Source organism: Taudactylus pleione, unplaced genomic scaffold, assembly GCF_031769625.1.
Source record: "Taudactylus pleione unplaced genomic scaffold, aTauple2 ptg000318l, whole genome shotgun sequence".
Lineage (NCBI taxonomy): Eukaryota > Metazoa > Chordata > Amphibia > Anura > Myobatrachidae > Taudactylus > Taudactylus pleione.
This window is the reverse complement of record NW_028284719.1, coordinates 2,433,572-2,444,804: the sequence shown is the minus strand read 5'-3', so window position 1 is coordinate 2,444,804 and position 11,233 is coordinate 2,433,572.

The window sequence follows — 11,233 nt, the reverse complement described above, 5'->3', positions numbered from 1 at the left end:
TTTTGTATAATGTAAATAAAGGATTGATGCAACAGAATCCCCGTACATAACATATAAATAAATTTAAGTTTTTCATGTTGTAGAACAAGTTATTGTAAATGCATCAGCATTGGTTTTACCTGATTATAGTATCGATACCTAATTTAAACCTCTTTGCGATCCTGTCTATACCTCCTAAATCCTGCCTATACTTTCTAGAATTGTCGCAATTTAGCGTAATGTGTTGCACAATAAATAAATGCCTTCAGACTTTGAATGTGGTTCCAAAGCACAAAAAGTTATTATTCAACATAAAAACAGATGGTTACATGCTGTGATCTAAAGACAATTAGCGCAAATAAATCATACAGACCCAAGGTACAGTTGTTATATACGCACGCGCTCTAGGCCCAGATACTGGCATCAGCATTATAAACCTCTGTCAATATCACAGCAAGAAGACTCAAGACTGGGGTCAGAGAACGCACTTATATAATATTTCAGGGATTGGCAATACAATAGGCAAGTTTGGCATGATTCCATTGGTTCTCCTTAAAGGTGTTTCTGTTACAGGATCATTTATTGGACAATTTCATATGGACACAAACAGCCTCCAACCGCCCTTTTTGTCCTTCTTCCCGCTGCATGCTAATCGAAGCTGCTAACATTACAGATTACATTTTAATGTTTTAACACTCTATCGTCCATAGTTTGCAGACGTCTGTTCTGATCTTCCCACCGATGATACTGGAAATCTGTGGAGACACAGTGGATCAGTACAACACCAGACACAGTCTGGTTACCATGTACTAAATACTAAACCTTAGATATCAAATAACCTTTATTACACAACATTAAAAATCACTGAATAAACCTTGAATATTACACTTTAATACTAGGGAACCTTTCATGTAAGTGTGCAGTGTGTAAGTATTGGGAAATTGGGAAAAGACGCAAGTTAGCATTGTGCGACTATGTGTTTGGTGGAGTACATTATGGTGTGTGTCTTGCAGGGATAATTAGTTTATATGTTTTAGCGACTGTCTGTATTTATGTGGTGAGGACTTTTAACTTCTTTCTATTGCATGGGAATCACACGACGCTAAATAATAGCATCGCCGTATGTACTTATAGTGGCGAGTTTTACTAAAATGGCGCTGGGCGGCCAGTCGCAAAATGGCGTCTCATTGCCATTCACAAAATGGCATCGGTCAGATCTAATTTTAAACTGATCCTGTCTCAGCCAATTATCCGGCTTCAACAATAGTAAGCCATTTATAGTGTTTAGCCATGAGTCTAACTCACATGCTCAGGGGGTCATTGAACAATCACATGGAAACTCTTGTCACCTTGACACTGTTAAATGCTGACATAGTGTTAGGACAAAGAAAAAGAGAGAGCTTACTATTGGACCTATTGTGTATACTCGTTGAACAGTTGTCGCTTGCTGTGGAGCCCCAGAGATTCAGATGTTTTATATCATGGCTGGACGTGCTACTGCTGTTTAAGTGGAAGCTGGGCATATCAGGAGAGCCACAGGATCGTGTATACCTGACACCCATGGAACCTTGGAGACATAGATACACTGCACAGCTGATACACTGTTGCAATTAAGGTTGAGGCTGGGCACAACACTTGAGTTACAGGACTGCATTTATTTGACAGATAGTTGATGCCTGGTACCTCCGTTTGTCTCCTTCTGTCCACACATTATATATATATATATATATATATATATATATATACTGTGTGCACACCGTATGATTCATACTTCAGAGCCAGCATTGTTATTAGGGATGTCCAACAGAACTCCACAGAACTTTGATTGAGTTCTACTGAACTAGCTACGGGACTCCAAATATATTGCATCAATTGATGTGAATTACAATCCTCAAGTATCACACATTACAAATTTTTATACTGTTAATACCAGCTTTTTTAGGATCAACCTCCTTCAGGTTTCAATATATATTGTAGTATAACATTGATTTATCTGTTTTATATTTAAACAAAAACATTTTTGTAGACATTATCATTGTATTATATGTGATTTTTATTATGTGACCGGTCATATTGTTGTTTTAGGATATTAAATTTCCTTTTATTTTTTGCTAAAACGTATTGTGTTTTATTTCAGTCTAGTCTTCTTTATACTTTAAAAAGGCTCAGAGAATCTCATTTATATATATAGTGTTAGGACACCCCTTCACTCTTATAGTATCACAAGTGAGTTATAAAATGTAAAGCTTAAAGAAAGCATTTATCTGTTGTTAAGCTTACGAAATACGAAGTAGCTTTGTTGTACAAGTATTGTCACTTTTAAAGGTACAATGTTGAAACCCTGTGTCATCATTTATTTTGCAGGTTTCAAAAGATGGGAGAGTTTAGTGATAATATACAAGTGAATAGTGACAGTGTCAAGGAGGACACTGAAAATATACAAACTTTTTATTTTCCTGATCATGATTGTATTATACTAATGAAGCAGGAATCATTGCCATTATTTAACTTTGCAAATGTTTCTTTTGAAGATGGAGTTCCATACACAAGATATGTTGGCTACGTCAGAGCACTGTCTACTGCATTCCAGTAATCCCAAAGGCTTGCAGTGATAAAAATTAGAGTACATTTGAGAGACTACACCTGAAGCTGGAGACAATAGACTGGTAGACCAGGTCACATGTGCTGCTGCAATAAGTCACTGCTCCCAAGTGCAACGCACTTATGTGGTAGATCCCGCCCCCAATATTGTCTTAAGTACCCTCACAGAGCTCCAGGTACAAGCTCCAGAGGCTGAGAAAAGCAAAGCTAGGAGCTAAAAGCAAAGCTAGGAGCTAAAGATATATGGTGAGTGGGAGGAAGGTCATCGTTTAGGTCTACCAAAAACACTTTATCCAGTTGTGGCCCAGATAATATAGGGTGAGGTGCACTTGGGGAAGGAAACAATGGTGGCTATCACCAACCGTAATTGGATAGCTCTGGGTTTGCACAGACAGCACAGGCCTTTGAAACAAGGTGTCTAATATGTGCATTGGACAATCCGGGTAAGACTGTACCAACCCCTTTGAAAAAGTACTCCCCAGACTCAGTGTTCCTTACAGAGGATACTAATTGATGTTATACCACTGCCCAAATGTTCTGAATGTGATGTCCTCTTGTACGAGCCTCATCAGTCACTAGCCCGTAGGGTAAATGTGTTGGAGGGCAGATGCAAACACAATGGCCAAGGTAATTAAGAAATATTTTTTTCCAGTGTGTTAAGAAAAATTATGATTAAGGTCAACTGAAGATATGGTGTGCTATGTATCAATCTTACAGAAACAATTAACTAAAATACATAGTTAGGTGTTTTCTTCTACTCCAGTCCTTTATCTTGATACAGGAAACCCCCGGTTTACTAACAGGAGATTGTATGTTAATTTGGAAATATACCAGGAAGGCTACTGAGCCCAGATTTGAAAGTTTATACCAAATCCTGAGGAGTACATTAATTTCAATGAAAATTCATGGGACAGACACCTGAATATATGTCTCCAATTGCAAAGTCTTCATCCGAGGGGAGTTGGAGTAATTTGATATTGTGAATACAGTAGATACAAGTTCCTAGACCCCAAGCCTGACAAAGGCTTGTGGAAATGTATATTTGACTTTGCTTTGTTATAAGTTTTATTTTAGCTTCAAAACTTTGAGATGTTATTACAAGTATTAAGCTGAGTAACTGCATATATAATTTTATATGAACTGACGAAGCAGTAACAATATCTAGACTCAATGTATAGTATGCTCATAATATAGAAGCTTTAAGCCAAATTGATAGATAGTGTTGCAAATGAAATATTTGATTTACTGAAGATGATCTCCAATAAACTGCAATTTAGAGTAAAGCTTATAGGACAGTTCAGACTGATCCTTGAGTACCTTACAGCTGCTTAATAAGATATGGGTCTTATAGTGAGACTAGCCTGCTGTAATGTATATAGCTGATGACATTTCTGACCTGATAAAGGGACACATGAAAACATCAAGGAACTGAAAGACCAATTTAGGAAAACACATGGTAATCCAGAGTATGATCTTGATGATAATGAATGGTTTTCCTAATTGAAACCAGTTAAATGGTCTAATGAATTTAGTAGATGGGTATCAGGAATTATTTCACGCATTGATAAAGGTTTAGCTTTGTTTGTAATCATTTGTATTGCTGTAAAACTTGCTATTTTTTCTGATTAAGAAGTTACTTACACTTGACTGTTATTTCTCCAAGGAAATAACAGTCAAGTGTAGGCCTTGATGATGATTCAGGTCTATGATAACATCTGTTCCTAAGACAACATTCCAAGCTGTATTATTTGTGGAACCAGCCTCATTGAGGATGACAAGCAAACATGTGAACAATGCAAGAATATAATCTTTTCCCTGAATATTCTTGACAAGATGGACTGAATAAGAGATAATTAGAGACTGAGGACCATGGACTTACTTTATAGGGAATGGAACAATGTGTAATCTTATGTATACAGTAGGTTCCTGTAGTTGGGACTTGTGCATAAATGTACCTATATTTAGTATAGCAAGATTGTGTTCCTCTTAGGTAGATCGTATAGTGTAAAGTTATGAATAAAAGATGGGAAAATGATAACTCTGTTTTCCACATAAGACTCGGATGATCTGAGCTTGTAAAGATATTCATAAGCTTTAAATGTGTAATTATTACTGTGGCCGGAGGCAGGCCACACAGGGTTAATGGCTGCCACAGCACTGAAGGGGCTAACCCCCGTGCTGTGCCGCCATTTTTAAAAGGACAAAAAGGTGCCAGGCGCCCATTGTAAATGTATACTCTGCGCTACGCGCTGATTGTTGATAAGTGTTTTTAATGTTCTATATGCCGCGGCCTGGACTTGCTGTACTGGGGGAGTGTAGGTAGAGTGTGTCATGACCGCTGCGGGACAGGGAGAGCCAGCTCCCGCTGCGACCAGCGCTGAAACTGTTAAAGTGGACTGTTTAAAAGCACAGATGTACATGGTTCATAGTAAACTGTATTAATATACCCATTTTGCGGTAAAGCACTGCATCTGCAATGCATTGGTGTATAAAGTAAAGTAGTATAGTCTATGACATGTTTGAATATATTTTTGTATGTAATATGGGTTTAAATGCACTTATAGAAATGTAAAATGTCTTGATCTCTGGAGACAAACTGCTGGTTAGACGTCCTCACCTAGGGATGGATATGGTAATTACCCTAGCCTAGCAGTGGGGGGTTAGGTGGTGACTGAAGAAGCCTTTCCTTTGAAATGCAGGCTAGGGAGACTCCTGTGTGTCTGTATACCAAGCAAAGTTGTAAAAGACAAGTTGTTTGTGTTTAGGAAACTTCTATGTTGTGTGAGAGCTTAGAAGGTGTAAGACTCAGAAAGCCAAAACTGGTTTAGTCATAGACATGTGAAGAGACGAATGCAATAGGAATTTGCATTATATTTACCTTTTCAGAAACAGTATATGCTAACTCAGTTTGTGCTTAGGAAAGCAAATGTTTTTGGGTGGCATCAAGGAAATTGATTTCATTAATGTGAAATGTAAGACGTATTTATTTATGTTTTGTGAGAGAGCTTGATTGGCTAGAAGGAACACAGGGTGGATTTGCCCCCCTGTGATGATGTGTGTAAGAATGACATAAAAAGAGGGACTGTGAGCCCTGTATGTGGTACATCTTTGAAAATCCTGTGTGGAGGAGACCTGCTGTATGATTCCTGTAACATCTTGTATGCTGATATTCCCCTTCAATCTGAAGGGAGGGTCTTTATTAAGACTTTGAGCAATAAACACCTTGCCTGACTTCAATGGTATCTCAATCCAGCGACCAACAGAATTGTGCAAAACGCTATTCCGTTCTCCTGCTGTTCTGGGTAAGAGCTCCGTGTCTCCAAGTTCAAGCCCTCTGCCAAGCTACAGTGCAGACAGGGTCCACTGTGAGGGATCAGGTGGGAACAGCCGACACCAAACAGGAGGTGTGGCCACAGCTAGTCAAACACATACGCAGCAGAAGCGGTTCCAGGTGCCGACGAAGGAGCCTGACTACGTAAAAAGCGGTTCCAAACGCTGATGGTAGAGTTTGATGGTGGCAGCATCATTAAACGCCCACGGCGCAGTGGGCAGAGTCAGTGACAGGGGGTCACTGACGGTGAGTGGGAGTCCAAAAGCGCTAACCCGTGACCAGGGCCGGCCTAGGCGAAAGGCGTCAGGTCACAATTACAAAAGACTGATTTATGCTGAGCTATGAGCCAAAAAAACCTTGAATGTATAAACATGCAGATAACATTATGAATAAGACTGTGTATCCCTAACCCCCCCTTGCATCCCCACATGTAAAGATAGAATGCTAACAAAGACTGCTGTGTTAATATGTAATCATATGTTGCAATTGTATGAACACTGTATTTTTAATTATTCTCTACACAAAAATATAGCCAAACAGATCTTGAACACCAAACAGTCTGTGTGTGGATTCTGGGCCTGATTCAGAGCCGCTCGTAAGTGACCGCTCGTTCGCGTGTGATGTGTGATGCGAACGGCAAAGGGGCGTCTTTACAAAATAGCGAGCGCATTTTTTGGACATTCGCTGAGACATAGAGGCATCAACACACCGCAAAGAGCGAGCGCTCAATTTAAATATCCGGCCCCTTTTTAAGAACGAGCGACCGCAAATAGCATCTGGGTCTGAATCAGGCCCTCTGTCTCCTGAGGCCTTGGTAACGCAAGAGTCTGACATACAGAACACTAATTAACTTGGGCTGGTGATTCATCACAATAGATTGAATCCGATCTGTCACTATGCTTCTCAATTTATGAGTCATAACGTTTTTTGTTATCTTTACAAGCATATTTGCACATCTTGCATTTATTACATGGGAATAAACCATTAGTTTTGATCAGCCAACATTTCTCTTTGATTGTAGGTAGTTTACTTGGTGCCAGTCTGGTTTTTAAGTTACATGCTCTTTTAAACACTAACTTAGGATGTTCAGTTATTACACCCTTTAAAACAGGGTCCAGCACCAAGATACCCCAAAGTCTGGTAAGAATTTGTTTTATTTCTTTTGCTTTGATGTTGTAAGAAGTAATAAAAGGTGCCATATTCAAATTATCTCTATCACAGGAACTACTATATATTCCAATAATTCAGTCCTGTTTCTTTCCCTTGCTCAGCTTTGACATTTTTTTTAGAATTTCACTGGGATATTTTTTCTCTTTGAATCTCTGTTCATATACTGTATGTTGGCCTGTTCTTCAAACATAGCCTCACTCCAACAGTTTATTTTTAATCTTACAAATTGTGAGTATGTTATATTATCAACCCATTTATTATAATGATAGCTTTCACAGTGTACATAGCTATTACTGTCTACATGTTAAAGTGTGTATAGGTACTTATCAAATCTTGTTAGTGTTTAAAAGAGCATGTAACTTAAAAACCAGGCTGGCACCGAGTAAACTACCTGCAATCAATGAGAAATGTTGGCTGAACAAACCTAATGGTTTTTCCCATGTATATAATGCAAAATGTGCATATATGCTTGTAAAGATAACAAAAATTTATATGACTCCCAAAATAAGTAGCATTGGGAAATAAAAGGGAGACTCAGTTGTCTTTCTACTCATGTTATATATATGCTCATTTGTAAATATAATAAAATATACATAGGGAAGACCAAACGTCATCTTAAACTAAGGATATTAGAACATAAAAGGAACATCCTTTCCTGCATCACTAGTCTGAGTCGGTGGCACCTTTGAGTGACGTCTGTTGTTGGATTTTTATCCCAGTCATCCTCTTATATGGCCTCACCATGCGATTAGGGTGTGTGAATTAGATGTAATTTTTTAATTCCCGTTTTCTATATATAACATATATTTTCCCCCCTCTGTTGTTTTTGTTCATTGTAAAAAATCCAGATTGAATATAAATAGGGTGATATTTAGAGATGGCGGGCGGAGGTTTTATCTGGGCCATTTATTGATACCATATATTAATAATGCCTTGGTTGATCTGGATTTTAGAAAAAGATTCTTTGTATCTTTTGGTCTTCTGGAAAATGTCTATTAATTACTATCAGAGCTTTCTCTGTGAGTATTGATGGATAAATCTCCAATACAAATATTAAAGACAGATTATGAAAATTGTCTATATATTAATTTTATATGTATTTATATGTATTTTTTATAGAATGATGAGCCAATTTTGTGTTGGATTTTTTATAATATATTTCTTGTTTTTTCCTTTCAGGAAAGACTAAAGATATATATTAAAATTTTCAGACAATTGTCAATTTATTATAGTTAATTGACTCCCCTTTTTTGTTATACCATGTCTTTTATCATATTGAGTGTGTTTTTTATTATTCACAGCTGTATTCTAATTGTAATTAATGAAAAACGTGTAATTGATATTCTTTTATATATTTTTTATACTTTGCAATGTTTTTTATGGATTTTTAAAAGTATTGATAAATGCTGGAAACAAAGTATTTCAACATATGTATATTATGTATCGATTCTTAAAGCTGTATCTAGAAAATTAGACATTAATTACAATTGTAACATCTAAGATGCAGCAAGTATAAAAAAGAGCTGTTAGAAGGGTTAGCCACACCCATTGATGAAGTCATAGATGAAACACGTTGGGTGTGACAATCTGACGTGAGACACAGTGACGTCTTCTGCTCCATCCAGAGGCAGCGATATCCAGGAGGTCCTATGAATGGCTGTTTAAGGGCTGAGAACCGGGTGATATTTGAAATTTGAAACCTGGATTTACATGAGCTTTGTTATTAGTAAAGTTTTTTTAATATCTTTATCAAGATTGCACTCTCATTATTATCCACATCCCTAGAAAATGCTTTATTTTTGGCAAAAGGATTAGGGAGAATTTGCGGCAATACATCTTGGAGGAAAACCAACTGGACACAGTGTGGGACATATTGTACTGAAGTGTAGAACATACCTATTAGATAATGGTATAGTTTAAAGTCAGCAAGTTGGTGGCTGGAATCACCCTAAAAATGGCTTCCCCTTCTCTAAGGACAACCAATCTGGATGTTTTGGATACAGAGATAATGAATTATTAAAAAATGTTGAGAGTGTTCTTTTCAGGTAGATTACATGTCCCAGCAAGGCTACCTGGGCATTATTTTGCAAGTGTCAGCATGTATGGGCATCAAGGACCTACTAGCACCTGTAATACAATCTATGGATAATAGCAGTGATGTGCAGTCAGGTAAGGCAGGTTTGCAGAGCCTTTCCTGTAATACTTATGTATACTCCAAAGTTTTGACTATACAAATGATAAGAAACATTAAAGAAAATATGATAAATATCTACTTTGTATTATTCAAATAATTTTTATAGTCAAAAACTTTGTAATAAAAAGTGTATGACAGGTGAGGCACTGCCTCCCCTGTCTATATTTTGCTCACATCACTCATCAAAACACACCAAATTTCCAGCACTATATGCAGTACTACTGCACCTTTGTTTAATGCCCACATGTACCTTCGGGTTCATATATGTATCTGTAAGTCTGGCTCTGATACTAACCATTGCCTCCCCAGGCATTTACCTCACCATATGTCACTGGATAATAGACAATAGAAAAAGAAGACCTATGGATGCCTACATGGATCAATGAGGAGAACACCCAAGGAAACAGTAAGTACGTAATTGGAGTTTTGTTTTAATAAAAGACCACAACCTTCAGTGTGTGTGTACTGTTTTTTTATATTTTCATTATAGGTGGACTACAGGTGCCAGTGGCCCATTGATGCCTGGGCATGCTGGCATTTGTTGGTCCACAAGTGTCAGGATCATATAACAGCTAAAGGCTGGTACCAATGTAATTTAAGAATTTACCTTTGTTTGCACCTAAAGAGAAAAATAGGGGCTTCCCAACAACCTGACAAAATTTATATAGCAATGAGTAACTTCTCTGGCGCCAACTAGGGTATTTTAAAAACCACAATAAAATGTTTATCTTCATTGGTCAGTCATCCTTACTCTGTCTGTTGGTTTGTAGACTAAGTGGGTATTTGGATAAGTGTAAGATGTTATTTGCAAATTATAAGAAATATCAACTGAAAGGTGGCAGAGCTGGATTAAATGGGGGTGCAGGGGACAAGTAAACCCAAACCCCCCTCCCGCAAGGGACCCCCTTTAGGAAACTTTGTGGTCAGGTCCAGCACTGCTGCTGCTAAGCTGCTGTGTGCTGAACAGTACTCTATGGGCCTCATTCAGAGCCGCTCGTAAGCAGCCGCTCGTTCGTTCTGACCGATGTTCGCTCATCTGCGCTTGCGTACGGATTGTAATATGCATGCGCGAACCAGTCTGTGCAGCTGAAAATCGTTTGTTCGCTATATAGCGAATGCCTGCTACTTTGAGTGACAGGAGGAGGCGTATGTGGGTGGTAACAGGGGAAGGTGCTTGAAAACGGGGAGTGGAATTAAGAACGCAGGCGTGCTTAAAGGTCAAAACGGGCGTTTTAAGGGTGTGCATAATTACAACAACAGCGTCATTGACCACGTCACCTGGTTGTTTTATAGTCAGAACTGCTCACAATATAGTGGTAGGAAAAACCAACCACAAGAATAGCGAGCAGTTCATATGCTGTTCGATGTACTCGATTAATCTAATAAATAGCGGACATGACGTATGGTGCGAACGGCAAGGGGGCATATTTTTCAAAATTTCGACTGCAAGTTTTGCTCGCTTGTTCAGACTTAGAGGCGTGAACAGACCGCAAAGAGCGAACGGTTCATTTGAATAGCCAACCCTTTTTTTAAACGAACGACCGCAAATAGCGAGCAGCTCTGAATCAGGCCCTATGTGCACTGCGGGGGCTGTGCTGCAGAAAGGATGAGGAAGCCTTTTTCTCCTCTGGACCCTCCCACCCCTTTGACTCTATTAAGCACCATCCCTTTCTCCCTCTAGCCTGTATTTAGGCTTCTCCTCCCCTAGACTCCTCCCAACACCCAGTCCTCTTCTCTCCCCGAGTTCCCTGTCTGTGTATGGGCAGCCTGTCTTTCCCCTCCGGAGCTTTGAGGTGACAGTCTGCTGAGACCAAGAAACCGTCTTCCTGCTGAGGTAAGTACAGTGTATGAGAAATTGTAGGGGGCATATTAATGCATTCTGGGGGTAGGGTGCATTCATGTTATCTGTGGGGGTAGTGCTAATGGGATGGGGAGTGTAATAATAGTATGGGGTTTAT